This window comes from Protopterus annectens, chromosome 2.part0 (assembly GCF_019279795.1).
Source record: "Protopterus annectens isolate FY-2018-M chromosome 2.part0, PAN1.0, whole genome shotgun sequence".
In the NCBI taxonomy this organism is placed as follows: domain Eukaryota; kingdom Metazoa; phylum Chordata; order Ceratodontiformes; family Protopteridae; genus Protopterus; species Protopterus annectens.
Genome location: NC_056728.1, coordinates 646224182 through 646251461, shown reverse-complemented (window position 1 = coordinate 646251461; position 27280 = coordinate 646224182). Strand labels below are relative to the sequence as shown.

General features: G+C 45.4%; 1 protein-coding gene across 1 annotated transcript in view; it reads right to left on the bottom strand.

Annotated features, from left to right (window-relative positions):
* LOC122792770 (WD40 repeat-containing protein SMU1-like) overlaps positions 1-27280 on the bottom strand; it is a 445652-nt gene that overhangs the window by 413267 nt on the left and 5105 nt on the right. The gene's annotated exons all lie outside the window — the stretch shown is intronic.

Below are 27280 nucleotides of genomic sequence, written 5' to 3'. Positions count from 1 at the left end.
GTGCCACGCACTTTGTGAAGACCCTGGGCACAGTAGATAAGCCAAAGGGCAGTGCAGAGAATTGGTAGTGCATTGAGCCAGCTTTGAATCTGAGGTATCTTCTGCATGTTTGTCTGACTGGGACATGCAGGTATGCCTCTTTTAGATCTAAAGTCACAAGCCAAGCCTTCTTGCCCAACATGGGCAGAAGCTGCTGTAGAGTCAACATTTTGAATTTTGAAATATCCAGATATGTGTTTAGAATAAATAGGTCCAGTATTGGTCTCCAGGCTTTGTCCTTTCTGGGTACCAAGAACAGTCTTGAATAGAATCCTTGTCCCTGCTCTTGCTCTGGCACTTGTTGAATGGCCCTCATCTCCATGAGGGATGAAACTTGTTTTTTTGCCTCTGCCCATTGATTGCGTGACAGGTCTGGCATACCGTTTAGCCTTGGCAGGTTGTGAAAGTGGAACCTGTAGCCTTGTGAAACTATATTTAGAACCCATTTGTCCTGGGTGATCATGTGCCAATTTTGTGAAAAAAGTGCTAGTTTTCCCCCCAAAGGGGCTGCCAAAAGATAAGTGCTTGGTGCTGGAAGGGGAAAGTCATTGAGACAGTTTCCTGTATGGCTGTGATTTTTCCTCTCCACTCTTGGAGGTAGAAGCACCCCATTGTTTAGGCCTGTATGAGCCTTGTGGCTGTGATCTGCCTCTGGGGCATCTGTATTTGCCTCTTTGTGGTCTGACACTGGAAAGGAGCAATTCTTTGTAGGCCAGTTCCTGCTAAATCTGGGAGGTTGTACCTGCAAGAAATCCTTGACTGTTTGCATAAATTTAGCTTTGTTCATTTGTTCATTTTCTTCAACACCTCTTCTGCTTTAACACCAAACAAAGTATCATGCTGTAATGGAGCATCTAATAGTTTTGCTTTAACATGATCAGGCAGATTCTGTTCTTTTAACCAAGCATGCCTCCTAATGACAGAACCTGTAACAACGTCCCTGCAGGAGGCCTCTAGAGAATCAAAACCACATTGCAAAGTACGCTTTCCAACTTGTTCAGCTGCATGCAATACACCCTGCATTTCTTTGTTGTCTGCACATTCTGAATTTGCTGACATTTTCTGTTTAAGCAATGACATAAGATATTGCTGATATTTAAGCATATGAAATTGGCAATTTAAGGCTCTTACAGCCAAGGTAGCAGAAGTATAAATCTTTTTTTCCAATCTGTCTAGGGCCCTAGAATCCCTATCAGAGGGGATAGGGTTTTTTGCAGTAGAAGCCTTGACCCCTTTGGGACCCTGAGAGATGGTTTCTGGGTCAGCAGCAGGGTTTTTATGAAGAAATTTATGTGGATCAGGAACCCTAGAGCATCTGTCTAGCTTAACAGGGGCTGGTGGTAAAGAATCTGGAGAAAAACTGGACTCTGAAAATACATCATCTACAATGTCTAAAACAGGTGGGATAGCAAGAGGCCTGTGCTGAGGCAATGAAAGGAAGTCTCTGAGCCTTTTCTTGGATTCTGAGTAATCTTGGCTCTCCCAGTGGAAATGCTCCCTCATAGCATGCAGTGTCTCCCCAAAAGAGTAATCCTCAGGAGAAGAGGCTGAAGGGATAGATTCATCAGAATTCTCATAGGGAGTAATAAAGTAATCCTGTTCAGAGGAGGAATCCGAGGAAATGGAAACCTGGTCTGAAGATTCATATTCTAACTCTTGCCTAGGCCTCTTATCAGGAGGGGGATGGGGACCCCTGATCAAAGTAATTAGGTCTTCGGCCATTTTAAGCATCTGTTTTTTAGGCATGGAGGCCTGTCCAGGTGAATGAAGTACTTGTTTCTTTGTCTTTAGAACTACTTTAGTCTTTGCCTTTGAAGCTGAAGTAGGTTTCACATATAACTGTGTAGGCCTGAAAACACCCTCAGAAGCCGATGCCTGCTCAGCGGCTCCGGACCCATCTGAGGGAGTAGTTTCCGAGTGTCCAAGACCTTGAGTTTCCAGAGGCCTAGTTGGCTCCACGTGGGAATCGGAAGTGGCCTGTGGCTCTGAGGTAGCAGGCGTCAGGGGCTGCGAAAGCGCCTCACTGAGAACCGGCGACGGGCCTAGCAGAAGCCTCGTCGTCGGTTTTGGATCTCTGATGCTTGTCCTTTTCTTTCTCTTTATGTTTTTTTTATAAACTCTGGTAGTCGGCTGATCTGACGGCATTATATAATTAAATCTTCTGCCAAAGTAATGGAATGCAAAATCGTACCGACGCTTAATAGTGCGTTGGTTAAATCTAGCACAAAACTGACAACTAACAACATTATGGTCAGGGCCTAGGCAAGGAATACAGTAAGAATGAAAATCCTTATGAGGTATTTGCTTCCCACAAGAAATACAATTATTAACTTTTTCTGACATCGGTCTGGAGTTAAAAAAAAAGTTTCCCCAAACGGGGTACTTGGCTTTAATGAAGACTTCGGATCTGAAATTCGAATTTGAAAAACTCAGGAGTTGGCCGACCGGCACTTGCGAACTGCTTTTGCTTCGGGCACCGTGCTGTAAGAAAGACTGAAGAAAATGGGGTCGGCTGCATCTTTTATACCCCTGGCGCACTGACGTCAGGGAAGAAGCGACAGTAACCGACGCCACACCTAGACTTTGGAATTCAGGCTGACTGAGGGTAGCCTGCCAGCAGGATAACCCAATAGAATGACTGCAACAGTGAAACACGAAGAACATCCTGGTAGGAATTGTGCTAACAAGTGGAGTTGCATGGCAGAGGCTGTGTGCCAAAGTGTCACGGCCAGCCTGCATAGGGGGGTAAGAGTGAGTTCCTCCCAGCTTGTTGATATACCACATCACAGTGGTGGTGTCTGTTTTGATGAGGAGAGCCTCTTGGGAGAGAAGGGGCTTGAAAGCTATCAAGGTGTGCTGGACAGCCATCATCTCTTTTTGGTTGATGTGCAGAGGGATTTGCTGTAGACTCCACTGGCCCTGTATGCACCTGCCGTCCAGAAGTGCACCCCAGGCATAGTCTGATGCATCCGTGGTGATGGTCTGGGTGGCATGGGGTGGTGAGAAAGGTAGTCCCTTGTTGTGGTGGCATGCTGTTGCAAGGAATTATAGGTATTAAGAGTTGCCAGGTCTTGAGAGTGTTGACACCAAAGGCTTTTTAAATTACCACTGAAGTTTCCTCATATGCAGTCTAGCATATGGAATTAGTAGTATGCAAGATGCCATGAACCCCAGAGCTTGCAGGATTTTCAATGCAGATAGCTGGGTTCTGGTCGCTTAGTTGAGAGAAGTAGGCTGTCAGGAAAATTTGTTTTTCTGGTGTAAGCAATGCCATCTGGGATGCTGTATCCAGGCTTGCTCCCAGGAATATAATCCTTTGGGTTGGCACCAGTTTGGATTGCTTTTCACTGATAGTATACCCTAGGGAGGTTAGAAGGGACTTTACAAAAGCCAAGTGCTTGAGTAGCTTTTCCTGGCTGTCTGCCTTAATTAGGCAGTCGCCTAAGTATGGGTAAATCTGGATATTCCTTTGCCGGCAAAAGGCAATGGCCAGAGCCAGAAATTTTGTGAGAACTCTGGGAAAAGTGGATAAGCCAAAGGGAAGCGCAGAGGACTGAAAGTGTTGACATCCTGCCCTGAAACAGAAATATTTTCTGCATGTTTCCCTGTTAGGAATATGGAGGTAGGCTAGCCAAGCATCCTTGGGCAGCATGGATAGTACCTGCTAGAGGGTGAGCATTTTGAATTTTGGGATCACCATGAAGGTGTTTAGAATGGATAGCTCGAGGATGGGCACCAGGTGCCCTCTTTTCTGGGTACCAGAAAAAGTCTGGAGTGGAAACCTTAGCCTTTCTGTTCTGCAGGAACGTGCTCTACTGCCCTCATAGAGAACAGGGAAATGACTTGCTTTTGCGCCTCTGCCCACTGGTTTGTAAAAGAGATCGGGGAACCCTTTTGGGGTTGGAAGGGTGTGGAAAGAAAATCTGTATGCCTGGGACACTATGTTGAGAAATTATTACTAAAAAACTCTTTATCAAACTGCAGAGCTTATAAAACAACACACGAATCACTAATCTTAGCGTTTTTAGTGATTCGTGTGTTGTTTTATAAACACTATGTTGAGAACCCAGCGTTCGTTGGGAATGGTGGCAAAGGTGCTTGCGTGAAAGGAGAGTTTTCCTCCTAGGGGTAAGTGAAGGTGGGCAGAGGGAGGGGTTGGGGTAGGTGAGTCATTGTGAGTTCTTACCATAAGGGGGTGGCTTAGAACTCCCTGGTTTTGAAGTGGAGGTAGTCCACTGCTTAGATCTCTGTATTCTCTGTGGTTGTCGTTGGTGGGGTCTGGCCTGGAATGGTTTAGTGGGAACAGGAAAGGACCAGTGCTTGGTGGGACAATGCCTGCTGAACCTGGGTGGCTGGACCTGTAAGAAATCCTTAACGGTCTGCATAGATTTTGCTTTTTCTTCCATCTTTTTTTTAAGACCTCTTCTGTCTTAGTGCCAAATAAGTTGTCTTTGTGCAAGGGGGCATCCAACTAGATTTGACATGGTCTGGCAATGGCTGTTCCTTAAGCCATGCATGCCTTCTAATGATAGAGCCGGTGACTGCTGCTCTGCAAGAAGCTTCTAGGGCATCAAAACTACAGTGCAAGGTGTGTTTAGTTACTTGACTTGAAGATTGCATTAACTCTTGTAACTCTCTAGATTCTGCACAAGCAGGAAAGGAAGACATTTTTTGTTTGAGGAGTTCCAGGGTATGCTGCTGAAATTTTATCATATGAAACTGACAATTTAGTGCCCTGATAGCAAGGGTAGCGGAGATGTATACTTTTTTACCCCATCTGTCTAGTGCTCGGGAATCCCTGTCTGAGGGGGATGGGATTCTTAGCAGAGATTGCTTTAATCCCTTTAGGACCTTGAGAAATTACCTCCGGGTCAGCAGTAGGATTTTTAAAAAGAAATTTGTGAGAGTCAGGGACTCTGTAGTACCAGTCTGTTTTTTGGGTGTAGGAGGGAGGGTGTCAGAAGTCAAGCTGGATTCCAGCAAAACCTCTTCCACAACATCCAGGATTGGGGGGGATGGCCAAGGGTCTGTGCTGCAGAAGATCGAAGAATTCCCAGAGTCTCTTTTTAGACTGAGGGTAGTCCGGACTATCCCATTGGAAATGCTCCCTTAAGGTATAAAGGGTTTCCCCAAAGGAAAAATCCTCTGGGGGAGAGGCTGAAAGAATGGAATCCTCTGCATCAGAATCCTCATAAGTAGAGAGGGGTTGCATCCCTTCATATTCAGATGCATCATAGTCATCTGACTCTTCTTCAGACAGAACTACAGGGGACAGATCTGTTTTCCTTTTGGAGGGGGTAGCCTGGTTTCCCCTGATCAGCTTGATAATGTCTTCTGCCATTTTAAGCATTTGGATCTGAGACAAGGAAGCAGGTGGCTGAGATTGGGTCGGTTTTTTGGGTGTGGCTCGTACCCTGGGCCTAAGAAACTCGGTCATTTTCTAAAGAACGGTAGATGCAAAAGAAGTAGTCTGTGTCTACAATCGGTAGTTTGAAGGACTTCCTCGGAAGCTGGTGCCTGCTCAGTGGCTCCGGACCCATCCAAGGTAGAGACGACTGTAGGCTCCTTAGTCTAAGAAGAGTCATGCAGCATAGTGGACTCTGAAAGGGTCTCAGTAGTGGCCTGCGAATCCACAGAAGCGGGCATCAGGGGCTGTGAAAGCGCCTCACTGAGGACAAGAGAACTGACAACTAGCTTAACGGGAGCGTCATCGGTAGGTTTAGACCTGCGCGGTCTGTCTCTGCCTTTATCTTTACACTTTTTCGGAAGATCTGCTGTCGGATGGCTTACCAAAGCCATATCACAGTTAGAGGACTGTAAGCGAAAATATCTAGCTACAATAAGGGCCTGACGACAGATAGTTCTGGCGCACAGAAGCGACAGCGGGGGACGTTATGGTCTGGGCCTAAACAAGTGACGTATTAAGAATGAAAATCGTGGTGTGGTATTTGCCTTCCACAGATGAGACAATTGTTAACTTTTTTGACATCGGTTAGTGCAAGAAAGAAGGATCCCCAATAGGGTACTTAGCTTTAGAAGACTTCAGCATGAATTCAGTAGACGAAACTCAAGTAGCGGCCGACTGGTACTCGTGAGAACTGCTTCTGCTTCGAACTCCATGGCAAGAAAGACTGATGTAATGGCGCTGCCTGCCTTACTTTATACTATTGACGACCTGAAGTCAGTACTGAAGCGGCAGCAACTGATGCAGAAATACTAAGCCTCTGGTATTCGGGCCGGCACCCAAATGTGATGACTGCAACAGTGAAACATGAAGAACATCTATTTAGTCAGGAGATATTGAAAACGTCACTACTGAGAGGTGGCTTGGCATGTGTTGAGAAGTACGTGGCAAACGAGATCTGAAGAGAGGAGGAGAGGGACGCTATGGGTATGACTTAACTTGAGAGTTCTTTGGCTGGTGCGAGCTTGCTGTATTGGCCTAGTTGGTTCCGAGGACAGAGCTGAAATCCATCAGTAATGAATGAAGACTTTCAACATCAGATTGTCTCTTTTCATACAGTTCAGTGCCTCAGATCATATACACCCATGTGATCTATGATACAATCATATTGGCACCAGTGGTGCAGTGACCCCAGTGCGTGACATTGCAGACCCAGCTCCAGATAAGCAACTAACCATTACCTTACTACTCTAACCATGATGTACAACAAGGAGATCCATGCGTTGTACAACAGAATACCATCTGACAAGAGTACTAGGGTAAAGTATTTGCTTGCCTTATCGCCTCTGTTCTTGGGGATCACTGCATGCAGGCTTAAGTGTAGTGTTAGGTGTTGCTTTTTGGTGTGTGCTTTAGTGACTGGTCAGGTTAGGTGTTGTAGTTTGAGCTTAGGAGGTCTTTAAGGTTCGGAGGGATTTGCCTCAGCATAAAGTGGTCTAGATGTGTAGTAATCAGTATGTGTGAAGGATGCAGTGTGTGTGTTTTTGACAACCTTGTTTGCAAGTGAGACTTTTACCTTCAAGGAAGTTATCTATGTACATATCACACATACCGTTAGTTTCTTTAAGGATTAAGACAGTCTCAGTACATGAGACGATTGCTACATTTACTTAGAGTGTCCATATATACCAAGCTGCCCACAGATTCATTTGGCAATTGCAAATGCATTTTGTCAGGACCTGTATTAGGATTAGGTATGGTTTAGGGTCTTGATTTTACAAGGGTCACCTTAGTAGTGTCTAGGATGAAGGCTAGATGTTAGGAAGTGCTATATGACACTATCCAGCTGCACTAAGCTTAGCTCCATACAAAATTTTTCTGTGTTACAGGTTAAAGCTTTACAGATTTGCTACTATACAAGGCATAGCTAAACCATCACTGAGTGATGAACAGCTCCATGAAAATGCACCTAATTTACAGCACACAGAAAAATCTGAAACTCCCAAGCCCTCTGGACAATAAGTGACTACATTTTAAGCTCCTTGGAGTGCCCCCCAAGTCAGAGACTGGGTAAACGCATTCTGCCACAAAATGGATGATCCTGGAACTTCTTAATGTAAAAGTACAGCAAAAGTAGCTCTCAAGTTTAGATTAACATCCAAATAAGTCACTAAAAAGCCCTCTGGCTGATGAAGCAATCTCATTTTAAGCTTCCCTGTGCATTTTCCAACTTGGACTGACCTTACTACTGCCACTAGAATAGCAGTCCCAGTCGTCTTAATGTAAAACACACTTTGGTTAGCCAGAAGTGAAAAGGTACCAACCAGCTACAAGTAACTGTCACTTTAACCCCCCCCCCATGTGTTACTACCTTTCTACACCCAATAGAACTGCAGTCCTAGTTTTCTTAGTGTGAAAACACACTTTAGTTAGCCACAACTGAAAAGGTATCAGAAAACAAGTCTAACAACTAGCTACAAGTAATTGCAAGGTAATTCAAAGGCAGACAAGCCAGCAATGATGAACACACACACTTCAAGGCAATTTCACACTTCACTAACAGTCTAATGGATGGGCTTCCCAGTTTCTTCAGTCAGGTAACCAGTAAGATGAGCAGAGGGGATAAGACTGGAAGGATCTTCTAGGGCCTGCTATACAGTAGGGAAAGGCAGCTAAAAAGCATCCAAGTATAAAACCAAAACAGAACAGGGAGGATGGGAGGGAACCAAATCCAGAAAAACACCTATGCCCAGCACAGAACCCAAAAAGCAATGCAGATTATAAATATACCTTAAATTAATAGTTTTAACTTCAGATAAAGAGAAAAACAATACACAAAACCGATTTAAATAGTAAGATAAGTGCTATTATAAATCTACTCAAAATGAGACCACTAACAGAGGCATTTCCTGAGACTGCTCTGCCACATCTGCTACTTGTGCTGGTACCATTGCAAACTGAAACCCACTGCAGGGATCTTGTATGAAAGTGTGCATGTGGCACTAGGTAGAAAGTGGAGACCTTATATCCTAACAACTTTAGAAACTGTTTTAACATCCCATCCTGTGACAGCAGTAAGTGGTGCAAACAGGTTTAGTGCCCCACTCCATCAAGTTTCTTTCTGAACAGGCAGTTCCTTCTTGGGCAAGAACGTGTTACAGGTGTTTGTATACAAAGAACAACCCAAGAAGGTAATGTGTTGGGCTGCAGTAAGCTGTAACCTGGGACTAATGGCTAAAATGACAAGCTGGGAATGGCTGGTCTGATAAAGGAGCAGCAAAGAGCCAATTATCAAAACAGTTGTAGAGCTTGCTCCCTAGCAACCACTGGTGGGGCTCTCACTACTGCAAAGAACATGTAAACTACCTTAAGGTTATGATGATACAGAAGGGCAAGCTTCGGGACTGGCGATGATCAGCTCCTACCTGGAAGCATAGACATGCCAGATTATTTTGCAATTTGTATGTGTTTGCAGGCATCCTCATCAGCTGAAAGAGTACATTGTCTCTCAACATTCATGAGAGGACTGCCACAAAGACACAAGATGGACTGCAGATCCTTTGCCCTCTTTTGGTAAGAAGATGAACCCTTTGCATCCATCTCTGGCTAGATAAGGGCTCTCTTTTGAAAGGCTTTCTACCCTGCCTCTTTTTGCTGATGGAGTGGGTGTACAACAGGGACTTGGACAATGGGACTTTAAGATGAAGGGTACCTTGTAACTTCTGAATATCATGACTGATCCACTCATCTCAGTGATCTTGACAGTTACCTGTAGTGGTTGGGCACTTGCCCCTTAGCAGCCTTTCAGACAAAAGCAATCTAGGGGCCCTTCAAGAGTGCTGCTGTTCATCTGAGTTGACTGCAGTCGACTGGTGGTAATTGAGATTACCTTGATTTTGGTCCTTTCCTACAACCCCTGGTTACTCTGTTATGCCCCATGTCAGAAACACTTTCAATGCATTTTCAATGCAGATTTGTGTGTGTCATTAAAAAAGACCTCTGCCTATGCTGGAATTTTATGCTCTCAGCTGTTCTGATCTGCTCCTGCAGATCTTTAAGGTGTTTACCAACCTTATCAGAACAGGAAAGCCTTGAGAAAGAAGGTGTCTGTGAAAGCTGCTTTGGTGTCTTTTGTGAATTCTGTAAGCAAGAGCCAAGCATGTTAGCACATCTCCGTGGCAGCTGCAGTGACCATGGCCAAATCCTCAGCCATGCTATACATGGCATGATCACATGGTTTAAGTTGGAGGATATAGAAGCCTGGACCTACAGGTTCTTTTGTGAACCCTCTGGTTAAATCCTTGACCAACTGAGAGCCCTCCACTAGTGACATTCAATAGGAAAAATATCATGCATGTTAAAGGGTTCTAAATCCCCAAAAACAGTGTGCAGTGTAGAAGGCAGAAACACTTGTTTCCAAGTCCGGTGGGTGTCTGGAAAGATGGACTCGGGTTACTAACAACTTTCTTCAGGGCTGCTGCTGTTACAATGAGATCTGGATTTAGAATCTCTCAAGAGAGTCAGACAAAAGCTCCACTCCAACTTCTTGGCAATGGAGTTACAGTGTTCATCATTGTTTTAAACAAATTTCATGACATCTTTCAAGCTATCTAATAGTGGGACCATCCAGGAGGTCTGGAGATAGGAACTTGCAAATCTTCTGCAGCCTTCCCAGTGGGCAGTGGATGAGGTTTGAGGGCCACCACTTTTTTTCCTGTGTCTGTAAAAACTCTACAAACTTGTGGTGTGTGCGTGTGGGGGGGGGGGGTCTACGGGAACCACACCCTCGTTCCAACCATGATTAGTTATGAAAAACTCCACAGGGGAGCCAATAAGTATTTATACTGGGTTATACAGGGTCTTTGTGGAAAGGTTTGAACATCCTGATCAGAAAGGCCTTGGGGGGGGGGGGCTTTTTGTGTCGGAAAAAAACTACAAAAGCATTGCTCGATATGCAGGTAACATGTTCTTGTCTGACTTATAGATTCACAGGTGTATACTAGTCTGACTTATAGGTTCACAGACTTATAGGTTCACAGGTATATACTAGGCCAACGACCACTAGGGCCTTTATATGCCTAGCTGTACAATACAACCCAAATATGTCCCTATATATCATGGTTGCTTATTAAAAAGGTGGTATGTCAGGAAATGTCTAGAGGTTATAGGAGGGTATGTTAATTTGGGCATTACTGTCTGCCTTTGTCTAAGAAACATGGGGGTCAGTTCTTAGGTGAATTTCCAAGTCCCCATCCACTGGTCAGGGTTATGCTTGAATAGGGTTACAGATGGACTCTGCTTCACATGTATGGAAAGTCTGCTCCAAAGCAAGAGGATCCGGGGTAGCTGGCTAGCAACACGTCTTATGTCACAAGCTAAATTTAAATTCTTGGATCTAGTGGATCTGATGCTGTTCATTTTGTGAATGTGGAAAAGGTCCATCAAAGCTGCATTTGAGAATACCTTTTATGACAAGCAGAGATCGCCTCTCAGTAACCTGCAGAACACAACACTATAGAGATAGGGCTTTAAGGCAATCCATACAGAATAACGTGTTTATATCCTGGACTCTCCTGATTACAAACCCTTGTGGGCATTCCAACTGTTGCATTCATCTGGTCAGGTACATGCGGAAGGAGGCATTACACTCAATGACTGGTCTAATAATGACTGGATAAAGTGTCACTACTGACTTCCTTGGACCTGGATGCCATGTCGTTAATTATAATTTGGACGACATCGAATGATTTTCTCACTACCTTGGCCACATGTTGGTCAAATGCCAGATTACTGTCTACATATGTTCCCAGGTCCCTTACTAATGGGTCAACTCTTAGGGGTGGCTTACTGATGGAGTAATTAGCCTAGGTTGCAGTTTTCCCAAAAGGCACTATAATGCATTTATTAATCTGTGACTTTGGCACCAGTCATTTATCTGAGTTAGACCCTCCTGTAGGATGCGTGTCACGAGAGGAACCTATGACAGTTTCCAACCTGCAGTCAGCTGTGAACTTGGTCAGCCAAAGGCCGTTGACATTAGCCTTCACCTCCAAGAAGTAGATGCCAAACAGGATTGGTCCAAGCACAGAGCCCTGAGATACCCCACTTTAACTGTCTCTTAGTGTAGCTGGTCTCACCAATCCTGACTTCCTGGGTTTTGTCTGTGTGCCAGCTGGCAATCCAGCATGTTATGTATGTGTTTATGCCCAGTTCAGGGACTATGTCAACTACACTCAAGTGGGGTATTGTATCAAACACCTTAGCCAGGTCCAGGTAGGTAGTATGCAGTTTCCCTCTCATCTATTGCCTTGGTGACCTTCTCAAAGAAGTCCACCAGGTTTAGTAGGCATAACCTTCAGCTGGCAAAGTCAAACTGGGTTGGCATGTCCACTCAGCACTGGAATTACATGATGGGACTGTTGCAGTACCTGCACTGGCAAGTATGCTTCACTGACAGATGCAGAGTGCTCTAGCATCGGCTGACTGATGTCAAATGTACTAACATTAGCACCAATATAACCTGCTGAGGTCCAAAGTGGCCCAAGGCTATAACTATAAATGCCTGGGGTTAAACCTGTGAGTAAGACTGGGTGATCAAAACTGGGCAGGTAGGGAAGGGTAGCTTCAGAAGCAAGCAGTGCATAAACTATGCCAAGTACTTCAGTGGTGCTGATGCTGGTGGCAATGGCACTGATGAATGAGGCTGCAGTAGCACAGACATCAGGTCAATTAGCATAAAGAAAGCCAATGCCATCTGTACAATAAATGATGAGGGAGAAAGTCTTGGATCCGACAGTTTAATCATCAGTGATTTACTCCTGCACACTGATGACTGCAAAGGAGACTGCAGAGAACAGAAAGTAAAATATATAATCTCCATGAAAATTTCCAAAAAACCCTTTGTCAAGGAGAATGAAGAATGAGTGCCTGTCAACTCCAGCCTTGCCTCCTACATGGCCCTAGCCAGCTTATTGCAGTCATTCACTCAATGAACAATGGCCCAAAACAATTTTATCTTTGCTAACTGGTCATACTTTGGTTGTCAAGGAGATGGCTGCAGCAACAATACAGGCTTCATCTTCTTGTATATCTGGTCAATAGGATATCTGTGAAATGGTCACCCATGAAACCATCTTCTGAATAGAACTGGTTTGGGAGTTCAGAGGTACTGGTGCCAGTTTAGAGATTACTGTTAATGTACACAATGAAGACTTTTTGATTATCGTCTTGAGGTGCTTAAGAGACTTCTTGCAGTAAGACAGCTGATGAGCATAGGATGGCCCAGGTTTAGACTACAAAACATGGACAAAAGTCCTCTTTCTGAGGCCTAGATAAAAAGCAGTTATGTACTCACCATAACCTTCCATTTGCATTGTTGCTCTTCATTTGTCTTCAACCTGTGGGTATAGGCACCGACACTGGCGCCGAGCCGGCCATATCCAAGCTACGTTGCAAAAACTGAGCTCCTCCCCTACCTATAATGCCCCTCTCTCCTCTATCCCCTCAAATAGAGTTTGCAAACAAAAGGTTCCTGACCTAGACCTATAAGCAACACAGTGACTGACAACCACCCTTAAAAGAAGAGGCATAGAGAGAGAGCAAAAAGCGTCTGCCAGGCCAAGTGCTCAGCACTCATGGAAAGGGGGAAGGAGGAAAGGAAGGTTGAAGACAAATGAAGAACAATGCAGATGGAATGTTATACTGAGTACATAATTTCTTTATCTGACACTTATCTTCATTTGATCTTCAACCTGTGGGACAGAGTCCCCAACTACTTGAGCTTTGGTAGCACCAAGGAAGGATGTTCTGGAGCACAGCAGAACCGAAAGAAGCTCTGCTTCTAGATGAAATATCCAATTTGTAATAGGATATGAAGTTGTGAGACCTAGCCCATGTAGCTGCAGCACAATTCTTGTCCTCTGGTACCCTGGAGAAGAAAGCTGAGGAGGTAGATACAGCCCTGGTAGAATGTGCCTTCACTGGAGAAGTAAGAGGAACACCATGCTTCTGATAAATGAAAGCAATACAATTGGCAATCCAGTTGGCAATCGTTACCTTGGAAACAGGCAATCCCAATCTAGACTTTAAGTAGGATACAAATTACTGATTGGACTTCCTGAAAGATTTGGTTCTATCAAGACAGAAACAAAGCTGTCAATGAAAGCCAAGAATGTGTAACTGGTATTCTCCTTCATTTTGAAACTCTGGAAAGAACACAGGAAGATGGATAACCTAATTAATATTCTTCTAAGAAGAGACCTAGGGCATGAAGGAAGGATTCAGCCTAAGCAAAACCCGGTCTTTGTGAAAAATGAGGTACGGGGGTTGAATACAAAGGGCATGTATATCTCAGAGACCCACTTAGATGGAGTTAGAGCTACCAATAAAGCCGTTTTCTATGACAGAAACTGAATATCCACCTTTGTAAGAGGGCTCAGAGAGATGACACCAGCTCCTGAAATACAGAAATTAGGTCCCAAGGGGGAACAGGATCCTTAACTGGAGGCCGTTAAAAGAAACTGCCCTTTCAAAAAGGCCTTACACAATCTAGAAGTGGCCAAAGAAGAATGTTTTAGCCCAACATGATAATGGGATATAGCAGCCAATTGGATTTTCACTGTACAGGAACTGGCACCTTGGTTGAAAATACAAGCCAGAAAGTCTAAAACTGAAGGAACTGATGTAGTAAACGGATCCACCGAATTGTGGGAAGCCCAAATGGAAAACCTCTTCCATTTACTAGCATAGATCTTCTTAGTGGATGACTTGTGAGCAGAAAGCAATAAATGCTTCACAGGGGATGATAGCCCGAGAACTCTAGCAATCACTGGAACTGCAGAAGCAAAGCAGGGAGCTTCAGGCTGTCCAGATCCGAATGATAATCACACTCTGGATTGGAAATCAGATCCGGACATCAACTGAGAATCCGAGGAGGACCGACACTGTTAGACCAAAGAAGGGAAAACCAAACCTGACAAGTCCAGAAGGGGGCAATGAGGATCACGCAGCACCTCGACATCTGAGCCTTCTGAAGAAATCTTGTCATAAGAGGAAGGGGAGGATACACATACAACAGACCACCGGGCCAAGCATGAAGTAGAGCGTCTCTGGAGTCCCTCCTTTGGGAGGAATCAGGGCAAAGAAGTCACTGCACTTGGTGTTGGAAGGTGAGGCGAAAAGATTGCAGCTCGGTTGACCCCATTTCTGGATGATCATGCCCACCACTGATGGTTTCAGAGACCACTCGTGAGGAGACAGAATGGTCCTGCTGAGTCTGTCTGCTAGGATGTTGGAACTCTACTGGAAAGCAGCCTGAGGGGATTGCCCATTCCCACAATCTCATGGCTTCTCAACAAATGGGGTAAGATCTGGTTCCTTCCTGTTTGCTGATGTACCAGACCACTGCCATGTTGTCTGTATCACAATCGTTCCTTGGGGTAGAAAAGAATGCAGTGCCTGCAACACCAGAAGCACTACCCTCATCTCCAGAATGCTGATGTAAACATTGGTCTCTAACTCAGACAATGGCCCTTGAGAAGTCCATCCCAGCCAATGCCACTCTCACTCAAGCCAGGAGCTGTCCGTGGCGACCGTGGCCACTAGAGAGGGAGCCACAAAAGATTGACCCTCTACTAGATTCTGAACGGTTAACCACCACGAGAGAGGACTGGCAGGTTCTGGATAGCCAAATGGGATGAAACAGGGGCTGGTCCCGAAGAGACCACTAGACTGATAGGGTCCATTGAAGATACCGCATGTGAAGCCTTGCCAAGAGTAAAAATGACAATGGTTGCTGCTATAGATCCCAGGGCTTTAAGGATTTAGGCTGCTCTGATGGTTGAGGTTGTCTTCAGAAGAATGCTCACCTGGTCCTGAAGAGACTGAATCCTGTCCATGGCAAGAAAAACCTTGCACAGTGAAATATTGAACAGCACTCCAATGTACTACAGGGAATGAAGAGGCTCCAATTTTGATTTGGGAAAATTTATTGTGATGCCCAAGGTCAAAACTAACTGAAGGAACTATACCCTGGCCTGAAGAAGCTGATGCTTGGTGGGTGCAGCCAGCACCCAGTCACCCAAGTAAGGGAAAACCTGCATCCCCTGCAGCCTCAGATACGCTGCTAGTACTGCTACCACTTGGTGAACACCCTGGGGGCTGTGGTGAAGCCAAAGGGGAGCACCCTGAACTGATAATGCCTGGCTCCTAAATCGGAAGCCAAGGAACCTCTTGTGACACTTGTCCATCTTTATATGGCAGTATGCATCCTGGAGGTCGACCGAGAACATCCAAAAGTCCTTCTGAAGGTATGGAAGAATGCACTGAATTGTAACCATCGGAAACTTGGTTCTGGCAACAAACCTGTTCAGTTGGATGAGATCCAATATCAGTCTGTGTCCCCAGTCTTTTTGGGCACCAAAAAAAACCTTGAATAGATGCCTGATCCGGATAGTTCTGGGGGGACAGGCTGGATGACTCGCTTGCTGAGCAGCTTGGAGATTTCCAGTTCAGCTGCCTTCCTGTGAGCAGGTGGATCATCCGGGAGAGACTTTCAGGCCTTTGGGAAGATGAAGAAAAGGATCAGATACCCCCTGAATATTATCCTTAGCACCCATCGATCCGACATGATGGCTTCCCAAGCTGATGGATGCAGAGAAAAGCGATCCCGACTGCCTCCTGGGTAGGAAGCCTGGGCAACACTTCAGGGTCGCTGGAAGGGTCTGTCCAGGCGGGAATCCCAAGACCCTTGATTTCCTGAAGCCCTCCTGCCCCTAGAGTGGCATCTAAAAGAATCATTCCCCGATCTGCCTCTAGGGGAAGAGTCAGCAGGTGCATCCTGATGGAAAGCCCTGGATTTTCAGAACCACAATCTGTTACTGCCTCTCCGATACCTGGAGTAGGAACACTGAGGGGGTAGAAAAGTGGATTCCGATGGCAAAAGTACAGTTGTGTACACTTACCATAAATGTAGATGTTCGAGTGTATTAACTGTTGCAGTCATTACATTTGGGTAATCCTGCTGGTAGGCTGCCCTCAGTCGGCCTGAATTCCAAAGTCTCGGGTCCTACGTCGGCTGCTGTCGCCCCTTCCCTGACGTCAGGTCGTCAGGGGTATAAAAGAAGCAGCCAACACCATTTTCTTCAGTTTTTCTTGCCCCAGATGTCAGGTGCCCCCTGAAAGGGTAGTCAAAATTTATAGATATATAAAAATACATGCACCAATATAAACTTTACCTTCATCTACAAGCAAACACACCACATAGGTTATATAAATCAGAGAAGGAAAGATAAGTTCCAGCAGAAAAAGGGGGTTGGCGGGTGGGTAACCTGGACTGCAACAGTGAATACACTCGAACATCTACATTTATGGTAAGTGTACACAACTGTACTATGTTCTTCGTGTTTCACTGTTGGTCATTACATTTGGGTAGAGTCCCAAAGCTATGGTTGGGAGGCTGGAGCTAATCAGCAGTAGGAGCGGCTATGAGGCCCTGCAGAACTGCAGTGGCGAAGCCTGCCCTGGATTTAGAGTAAAGTGGCAGATGATGGTGCTTTGTAAAGGTGTGCACTGAACTCCGAGTAGCAGCCTCTAAAATGTTTTTGGTTGGTACTCCCCTGAGAAAGGCTGCTGAAGTGGCTGCAGCTCTGGTTGAATGTGGCCTACTGCCCTTAGGCATTGGCTTGCCATGGTGAAAATAGCAGAAACGAATGCAGTGGCCAATCCACTTTGAAATAGTCTGCTTTGAGATGGCCTTTCCTTGTGATCCTGCAGCATATGCCACTAGTAATTGCTCTGTCTTCCTGAAAATTTTGGTTCTGTCCAAGTAGAATATAAGCCGTCTGTGTACGTCCAATGAATGCAGAATTCTCTCCCCCTTGTTCTGTGGGTTTGGATAAAAAGTTGGCAGATGAATAGTTTGGTTAAGAGCCACACTGGACACCACCATAGGCATAAATGTTGGGTTTGTCCTCAGAGAAACCCTGTCTGGATAAAACATGATAAAAGGTTCCACAGCCATGAGTGCCTGTAGCTCTGAAACTAGTCTTGCAGAAGTTACTGCTAGGAGCAGCACTGTTTTCCAAGATAAAAACTTTATATCAGCAGTAGCAGCTGGCTCAAAAGGAGGCAGGGTGAGTTTTTCCAAGACATAGTTGAGGTCCCATGCAGGTATTGGTGATCTCCTTGGAGGCCTTAAATTTTTGGCTCCTCTGAGGTACTGCTTTAATAAAGGATGAGAAAAGATTGGTGGCTCTGTATTGTAATGAGCCGAAAGGGCAGAGGCATGAATTTTAATGGATGAAAAAGATAGGCCTTTGTCCAGCATCTCAGTTAAGTATTGTAAAATCTAAGGAATATTTCGTACAGCTGTAACAGTTCCTTGTGCCTGGTTCCAAGCACAGCTTCCATTTTCCAGCATAAGATTTTCTAGTACTAGGCCTTCTGGCTTCCAAAATGACATCCATCACAGCTTTACTGAGAGGTGTGTTTTGTATGATTACATTATCCGCCATGCTGCCAGGTTTAAAGTCCTGAGTTGGCTGTGCAGGATCTGATTGTTTTGCTGGGATAGTAGATGGGGTATTTGAGGTAAGGTCCAAGCTGGGCATTGAGACAAGTTCCTTAGGATTGGATACCAGTACTAGCTGGGCCAGTCTGGGGCAATCAGTATCATCTTTGGCTTCTCCTGTCTGACCTTTAGGAGTACCTTGGGGAGGAGAGGCATATACTGATAGGTTTTTCCAGCTGAAAGATAGGACGTCCACTTTCCATGCTTGTCTGTGATGAGTCCTTGTGCAGAATCTTTTTAGTTGATAGTTGTGAGGGGAGACAAATAGATCTATGTCCGGGCATTCCCATTTCGTTATCATGCTGAAGACATGTGGATCCAGCTGCCACTCATGGGGATCCATGAGGTTTCTGCTTAGTTCATCTGCCAGAGTATTTTCCTTTCCTGGCAGGAATTGTGCCTGCAGATGTACTTGGTAAGTCAATGCTGTGTCCCACAAAGTCATGGCTAGTCTGCAAAGGGGGTAAGAATGTGTGCCCCCCTGCTTGTTTATATACCACATGACCATGGTGTTGTCTTATCTTTATCAGTAGTTTTCCCGGATGAAGTAGGTCCTTGAAGGCTGTCAGGGCATTCTGAACAGCTAGCATCTCTTTCTGGTTGATATGCAGATGCATTTGTTTTGGGCTCCATTTGCCCTGAATGCATCTTCCTGCCATGTGGGCCCCCCAGGCATAATCTGATGCATCCGTTGTTAGTGTCTGCCTGACTAGGGGGTAATGTGAATGGCTGTCCCTTGTTCTGGTGACAGGCCTTCGCTCACAATCGAAACTCCTGTTGCAGGCAAGGAATGAGAGTAACTATTGTTTCCAGGCTGTGGCAGTGTTGAGTCCAAACACTTTTTAGGTACCATTGAAGTTTCCTCATATGCAGTCTTGCATATGGAATTAGTAGGCTGCAGGATGCCATGAAGCCCAAAGCCTGCAGAATTTTTCTTGCAGATAACTGGGCTTTTATTACCAACATTTTGAAATAGGTAGTCAGTTGCCTTGGTTTGTCTGGCGTGAGATAAGCCACCTGGGCAGTTGTACTTAAGCTTGCACCCAGGAATATTATCTCTTGAGAGGGTAGTAGTTTTGATTTCTTTTCGTTGACTGTGTACCCTAGGCATGTTAGAAGTCTTTTCACAAACGCCAGATGCTGTAGAAGAATGCCCTTGTTCTCTGCTTGAATTAGACAGTCGTCCAAGTAAGGATATATTTGTATTCCTCTGTCTGCAGAATGCAATTACTGGTGCCAGGCACTTTGTAAAGACCCTGGGTGCAGTAGATAAGCCAAAGGGCAGTGCAGAGAATTGGTACTGCATTGAGCCAGCCTTGAATCAGAGGTATCTTCTGCATGATTGCCTGATTGGGACATGCAGGTATGCCTCTTTTAGGTCTAAAGTCACAAGCCAAGCGTTCTTGCCAAGCATGGGCAGAAGCTGCTACAAAGTCAACATTTTGAATTTTGGCATATCCAGGAATGTGTTCAGAATAGATAGGTCCAGTATTGGTCTCCAGGCTTTGTCCTTTCTGGGTACCAAGAACAGTCTTGAGTAAAATCCTTGTCCCTGTTCTTGCTCTGGTACTTGTTGAATGGCCCCCATGTCCATGAGGGATGAGACTTGTTTTTGTGCCTCTGCCCATTGATTTTTTGGCAGATCTGGCCAGCTGCTCTCCTTTGGCAGGGTATGGAAATGGAACTTGTAACCTTGTGGCACTATATTTAGAACCCACTTGTCCTGGGTTATAATGTGCCAATTTTGAGAAAAAAGTGCTAATTTTCCCCCTAAGGGTGCTGCCAGGAGATAAGTGTTTGGTGCAGGTAGGGGGAAGTCATTGGGACTGTTTCCTGTATGGTTGTGACTTGTCTTCTCCAACTTTGGAGGTAGGAGCACCCCACTGCTATGACCTGTATGAACCTTGCACCTGGGATCTGCCTCTAGGGCGTCTGGATCTGCCCCTTTGAGGTCTGTCTGACACAGGAAAGGACCAATTCTTTGTAGGCCAGTGTCTACTAAACCTAGGTGGCTGTACTTGTAAAAAATCTTTGACAGTTTGCATAGATTTAGCTTTGTCCTTCATTTTCTTTAACACCTCTTCTGCCTTAATACCAAACAAAGTATCATGCTGTAAAGGTGCATCTAATAATTTAACTTTGACATGATCAGGCAGATTTTGTTAACTTTAACCAAGCATGCCTCCTGATTACAGAATCCGTAACTGCGGCCCTGCAGGAGGCCTCTAAAGAATCAAAACCACATTGCAAAGTATGCTTTCCAACTTGTTCAGCTGCATGCAATAAATCCTGCATTTCCTTGTTTTCTGCACATTCCGAGTTTAACAACATTTTCTGTTTAAGCAATGCCATGACATGTTGCTGATATTTGAGCATATGGAACTGACAGTTTAAGGCCCTTATAGCCAAGGTAGCAGATGTGTAAACCTTTTTTCCCCCATCTATCCAGTGCCCTAGAATCTCTGTCAGAGGGGGTAGGATTTTTTGCATCGGAAGCCTTAACTCCTTTGGGACCCTGTGAAATAGTTTCTGGGTCTGCAGAAGGGTTTTTAAAAAGGAATTTATGAGAGTCAGGAACCCTGTAATATCCGTCAGGCTTAACAGGAGCTGGAGGTAAGCAGTCAGGGGTAAGACTAGACTCCGAAAACACATCATCTACAATGTCTAACACAGGTGGAATGGCTAGAGGCCTGTGTTGAGGTAGTAAAAGGAAATCTCTGAGTCTCTTTTTAGATTCTGAAAAATCTTGGCTCTCCCAGTGGAAATGCTCCCTCATGGTATGCAAGGTTTCCCCAAAAGAATAGTCCTCTGGAGGAGAAGCTGAAGGTATAGATTCTTCAGCATCAGAATCCTCATAGGGGGGCAAGAGAATACTCCTGATCAGAAGAGGAATCAGAAGAAATAGAAACCTGATCTGAAGATTCATAGTCAGTCTCTTGCCTAGGCCTCTTATCAGGAGGGGGATGGGAAACCCCTGATCAAGGTAATCAAGCCCTCGGCCATTTTGAGCATCTGTTTTTTGGGCATAGAGGCCTGTCCACGTGGCTCTTGAGTTTGTTTATTTGCTTTAGAAGGTGCTTTAGTCTTTGCCTTTGAAGCGGAAGTCGGTTTAATGTAAAATTGTTTAGGTCTGAATACACCCTCAGAAGCCGGTGCCTGCTCAGCGGCTCTGGTCCCATCTGAGGGAATAGTATCCGAGGCTCCAATACCTGCGTTTCCAGCGGCATGGCAGACTCCAACTGGGAGTTGGTAGCGGCCTGCGACTCTAAAGTAGCGGGAGTCAGGGGCTGCGAAAGCTCCTCACTGAGAAAAGGTGACTGGTTTAGGAGAAGCTTCGTCGTCGGTTTTGGACTTCGGTTGTTTCTCTCTCTCCTTTTCTTTGTGTTTTTTGTGAACTCCGGTAGTTGGATGGCTATCAGATGACATTTCTGGATAATTAAACCGGCGTCCAAAATAGTTTAAAGCAAAATCATACCAACGCTTAATAGTGCGTTGGTTAAATCTAGCACAAAACAGACAACCAGAAACGTTGTGATCAGGGCCTAGGCAAGGAATACAGTAAGAATGAAAGTCCTTATGAGGTATTTGCTTTCCACAAGAAATACAAATTACTTTTTCTGACATCGGTCTGGAGCAAGAAAAAAAAGTTTCCTCAACGGGGTACTTAGCTTTATTGAAGACTACGGATCTGAAATTCGAACATGAAAATCTCAGGAGTCAGCCGACCGGCACTTGTGAACTGCTTCTGCTTTGGGCACCGCGCGGCAAGAAAGACTGAGGAAAATGGAGTTGGCTGCTTCTTTTATACCCCTGACTTGACGTCAGGGAAGGGGCGACAGCAGCCGTTGCAGGACCCAAGACTTTGGAATTCAGGCCGACTGAGGGCAACCTGCCAGCAGGATTACCCAAATGTAATGACTGCAACAGTGAAACACGAAGAACAGCAGGGTCTAACCATCCTTCTCGCACTGGGCTAAAGTCTCCTTCATGGATGCACCGAAAAGGGAATATCCAACAAAGGGGGCATTCGTGAAGGACACCTTGAAGGGCTCAAAGAACCACAAAGCTGCATCCAGGTGCGACACCTAGTAGCAATGCCTGAACTGGCTGTCCTATAGATGCGCCTTCCGAGACATAGGAAAGGAGACTCGTAGAAGTGTTAGAAATGGCTTTGAGAGTGGCCAGTCTAGAGGAGATCATCAGCTTCTCTTCTGCCGACATGGACTCCAGGGTAGACGCAGACAGTTCCTCGATAAGCAATCTCTGCAGTCTAGTAATATGCACCAAGTAATTCAGTGCCATCAGACAGAAGGTCACTGAAGTATAAATGTGCCCCCAGTCTGTATCGCTTTGGACTCTGTCAGGAGGATGGACAAAGGAGCCTCTCCTGGATGAGCTCCTTTTTCGTGGCAGCTGCAAGCGTCAAAAGGGACCGTCTTCTGCCAAAAAGTTCTGTCTGGCGGGGGACAAAGTATTTTGTAGGGGCATTTGGGTACTGGCTCCATCCATGCCCTGTGGGCAAGGTCTATTAAAGGGTCTGCAGAGGGGGGGGGGGTCATCCAGGACGTAGATGGGCCTGGGCCTGCGCTGAATGCCTCCATGAACACTGACTCATCCAGGTTGAGCTTTGGGGAAGACCAACCACCCTTCTGACACAGAATTTCCATGATGTCCCCGAAGGAGACATCAACGGGTGGAGATCGGGGGGGAGCTCTCCCAGTCAGTGTCATCAGTGACAGACTCAGGGGTGGAGTCAATGTGCCTCCTTTTGCACACATGCTTCTGGTGAACCTCCTCGGGAGAGGGGGGGGGGGACTCCGGGGAGGAACCAGAATCATGGGGCTTCACAGGGAGAGAAACCTGGAGGGTAGGTGCAGGCTATCTTTGAAGCAGAGGGCTGGAGATGTCGGGTCCAGAGTCCAGCTGGAGCAGAAAAGGATCAGGAGGCGAAGGAAGCTTGACATCGAAGTAGAGAGGATCCTCTCTGCCATGTCGAATGCTGGCGGAGAAACAGGAGATACAGCACCGCACATGTCTGCGCCAAAATGTTTGACACCGGCGGAGCCGAAGCCCCTGACAGGGGGGGGTAGGGTTGGTGCAGAGCCGCTCCGCGCCGAAGCTCCAAGGGGGAAGGAAAGCAGCGAAACCTTCAATGCTGACGCCAAACCCCGGAAACTGGAGCCGAGCGAGCTACGACTCCGAGAGCCCTCCAGCACTGAAGAAAAAGGAGCCAAGGAAGCCAAGGTCATGGTCAGCATCGAAGAAACCAACATCGATGCCAACCCCTCAACGCCAGGAACTCTGGCAACCACAAGACCCAAAGCCCCGGGGCTCAGGAAAGGAGGACATCCTCAAAAGGGAAGGGAAGGACCCCCTGTTTCCAGTGGAGAGGGGGCGGGAAGGACTTCCAGTTTGATCTGAGCCCGCAAGAACTGTTGCATCAACCAATCAACTTCTCTCTGAGAAAAGTACAGTTGTGTACACTTACCATAAATGTAGATGTTAGAGTGTATTCACTGTTGCAGTCATTACATTTAGGGTAATCCGCTGGCAGGTTGCCCTCAGTCGGTCTGAATAACAAAGTCTTGGGTCTTGCGTCAGTTGCTGTCTCCTTTTCCATGACGTCAGGTCGTCAGGGGTATAAAACATGCAGCAGATGCCATTTTATTCAGTTTTTCTTGCCCCAGATGGCAGGTGCCCCCCAAATGGGGAGCAAAAAAAAAAAAAAAATTATATATATACATATATATATATATATATATATATATATATATATATATATATATATATATATATATATATATATATATATATATAAAACAGAAATATATGTAAATGCACTTTTAGCAACATAAACTTTACCTTCATCTACAAGCAAATACACCACAAAGGCTTTAGAATATAGTGAAGGAAAGAGAAGTTATAGAAAAGGGGGATGGTGGGCGGGTAACCCGGACTGCAACAGTGAACACACTCGAACATCTACATTTATGGCAAGTGTACACAACTGTACTACGTTCTTCGTGTTTCATTGTTGCAGTCATTACATTTGGGTAGAATCCCAAAGCTATGGATGGGAGGATGGAACTAAATAGCATTAGGAGCGGCTATAAGGCCCTGCAGAACTGCAGTGGCAAAGCCTGCCCTGGATTTGAAGAAAGGCAAATGATAATGCTTTGTGAAGGGATGAACAGAGCTCCAAGTAGCAGCTTCTAGAATATCTTTGGTTGGAAATTCCTCTGAGAAAAGCTGCTGAGGTAGAGGCAGCCCTGGTAGAATGTGACCTGATCCCCTTGGGCACAGGTTTACCATGGTGCAAGTAGCAGAAACGAATGCAGTGGCTTATCCACTTAGAAACAGTCTGCTTTGATATAACCTTTCCCCCTCTGATCCTACAGCAAATGCCACCAATAGCTGCTCAGACTTTCTTAGAGATTTGGTCCTGTTTAAGTAGAATCTTAGTTGTCTGTGTACGTCCAATGAATGCAGAATGCAAGTGGACCCCCCCAAGCATAGTCTGATGCGTCTGTAGTTAGGGTTTGGGTGGCAGGGGGTAGAGTGAATGACAGTCCCTTGTTTTGGTGACATGTCTCTGACCACCAAAGAAACTCCTGTTGTAGGCAGGGAATGAGAGGAATCATCGTTTCCAGACTGTGACAATGTTGACTCCATAAACTTTTTAGGTACCATTGAAGTTTCCTCATATGCAGTCTCGCATATGGAATTAGCAGGATGCCATGAACCCCAAAGCCTGCAGAATTTGTCTTGCAGATAACTGGGTATTTGTTGCCATTTGTTTGAAGTATGTTGTCAGTTGCCTTTGTTTGTCTGGCATAAGGTAAGCCATCTGGGCAGTTGTATTCAAGCTTGCACCTGGGAATGTAATTATTTGAGAGGGTACCAGTTGGGATTTCTTTTCGTTTATTGTGTACCCTAGGCATGTTAGAAGCCTTTTTACAAATGCCAGATGTTGAAGAAGTGTGTCCTTGTCCTCTGCTTGAATGATCCAGTCATCCAGATAAGGATAAATTTGTATGCTTCTTTGTCTGCAGAATGGAATTACTGGTGCCAGGCACTAGACCCTGGGCACAGTAGATAAGCCAAAGGGCAGTGCAGAGAATTGGTAATACAAAATACCTGCCTTGAAGCGGAGGTATCCTCTGCACGATTCCCTTATTGGGATATGCAGGTATGACTCTTAAGTCTAGAGTCACTAACCAAGCGTTCCTGCCCAGCATAGGCAGTAGTTGTTGTAAAGTCAGCATTTTGAATTTTGGAATGTCCAGGAATGTGTTCAAAAGTGATAAGTCCAGAATTGGACGCCAGGCATTGTCATTTCTGGGTACCAGGAAAAGTCTTGAAAAAAACCTTGTCCTTTTTCCATTTCTGGTATTGGTTGAATAGCCCCCATATCCATGAGGGAACATAACTTGTTTCTGAGCCTCTGCCCACTTATTTTGTGGCAGATCTGGCCATCCGTCTTGAATTGGCAAAGTATGGAAATTAAATCTGTACCCCTGGGATACTATGTTTAATACCCACTTGTCCTGGGTAATTAACTGCCAATTTTGAGCATGAGGTGCTAATTTTCCCCCCAAGGGGGCTGCCAAAAGACAAGTGCTTGGTGAAGGTAGAAGGAAGTCATTGAGACTGCTTACTGTAGGGTTGTGCTTTGCTTCCTTCAGATTTGGAGGTGGAGACACTCCATTACTTTGACCTGTAAGACCCCTGCGATTGGTATCTAGAGCCTTTTGAGTGCCTGGATTTGCCTCGAGAGGCTCTGTTGGACACAGGAAAGGACCAATTTTTAGTAGGCCAGTGCCTACTGAACCTGGCTGGCTGCACTTGCATGAAAACTTTTACAGTTTGCATAGATTTAGCTTTGCCTTCCATTTTCTTTAAAACCTCTTCGGCCTTATTACCAAACAGAGTATCATGCTGCAAGGGGGCATCCAACAATTTAGCTTTAACATGATCAGGCAGATTTTGCTCCTTGAGCCAGGCATGCCTTCTAATCACAGATCCAGTAACTGCGGCCCTGCAAGAGGCCTCAAAGGAATCAAAACCACATTGCAAAGTATGCTTTCCAACCTGTTCTGCTGAATGCAATAATTCCTGTAATTCTTTATTTTCCACACAATCAGAAATCAACATAATTTTCTGTTTCAATAAGCTGATAACATGCTGTTGATATTTAAGCATATGAAACTGGCAGTTTAAGACCCTAATTGCCAAGGTTGCAGACGTATAAACCTTCTTTCCCCCATCTATCCAGCGCCCTGGAATCTCTATCAGAGGGGGTAGGATTTTTGGCTGTAGAGGCCTTTACACCTTTGGGACCCTGTGAAATAGTCTCAGGATCAGCAGCAGGATTTTTGAATAGAAATTTGTGGGAGTCAGGAACCCTGTAATATCTGTCTGGCTTACTAGAAGCCGGAGGTAAGGAATCAGCAGCCATGTTTGATTCCGAAAACACATCAACAATGTCTAATACAGGAGGTATTGCCAAAGGCCTATGCTGAGGAAGAAGGAAATCCCTAAGCCTCTTTTTTGATTCAGAGAAATCCTGACTCTCCCAGTGAAAATGTTCCCTTAAAGTATGCAAGGTTTCTCCAAAAGAGTAATCCTCATGAGGAGATGCAGATGGGATGGATTCTTCTGCATCAGAATCCTCATAGGGTGGAATAGAAAATTCCTGATCAGAATAGGAATCAGAAGAAATGGAAACCTGATCTGAAGATTCATAATTAGTGCCTTGCCTAGGCCTCTTAGCAGGGGGGGTTGGAAACCCCTGATCAAGGTAATTAAGTCATCAGCCACTTTAGGTATAGGGCCCTGAGCACGTGGCTCATGCGTCATTTTTCTTAGACATAGATATTTTTGATCTTGTTTTTGAGGCTGGCGTCGGTTTTATATAAAAATGTTGAGGCCTGAAAACACCCTCAGAAGCCAGTGCCTGCTCAGCGGCTCCAGACCCATCCAAGGGAGAGACATCCGTGGGTTCAATACTCTGAGAATCTCGCGGCATACCGGACTCCGCATGGGTCTTGGTAGAGGCCTGCGACTCAAAAGTAGTGGGCATCAGGGGCTGCGAAAGCACCTCACTGAGTACCGGCGAACCAGCGGCTGGCTTAGGAGAAGTGTCATCGGTTTTGGACCTTGACGGTCTGTCTCTGTCTTTTTCTTTGCATTTTTTGTGAACTCCGGTAGTTGGATTGCTACCAGACGACATTTCAAAGACGAAAAATTTCAGGATTAAGCTAGCATTC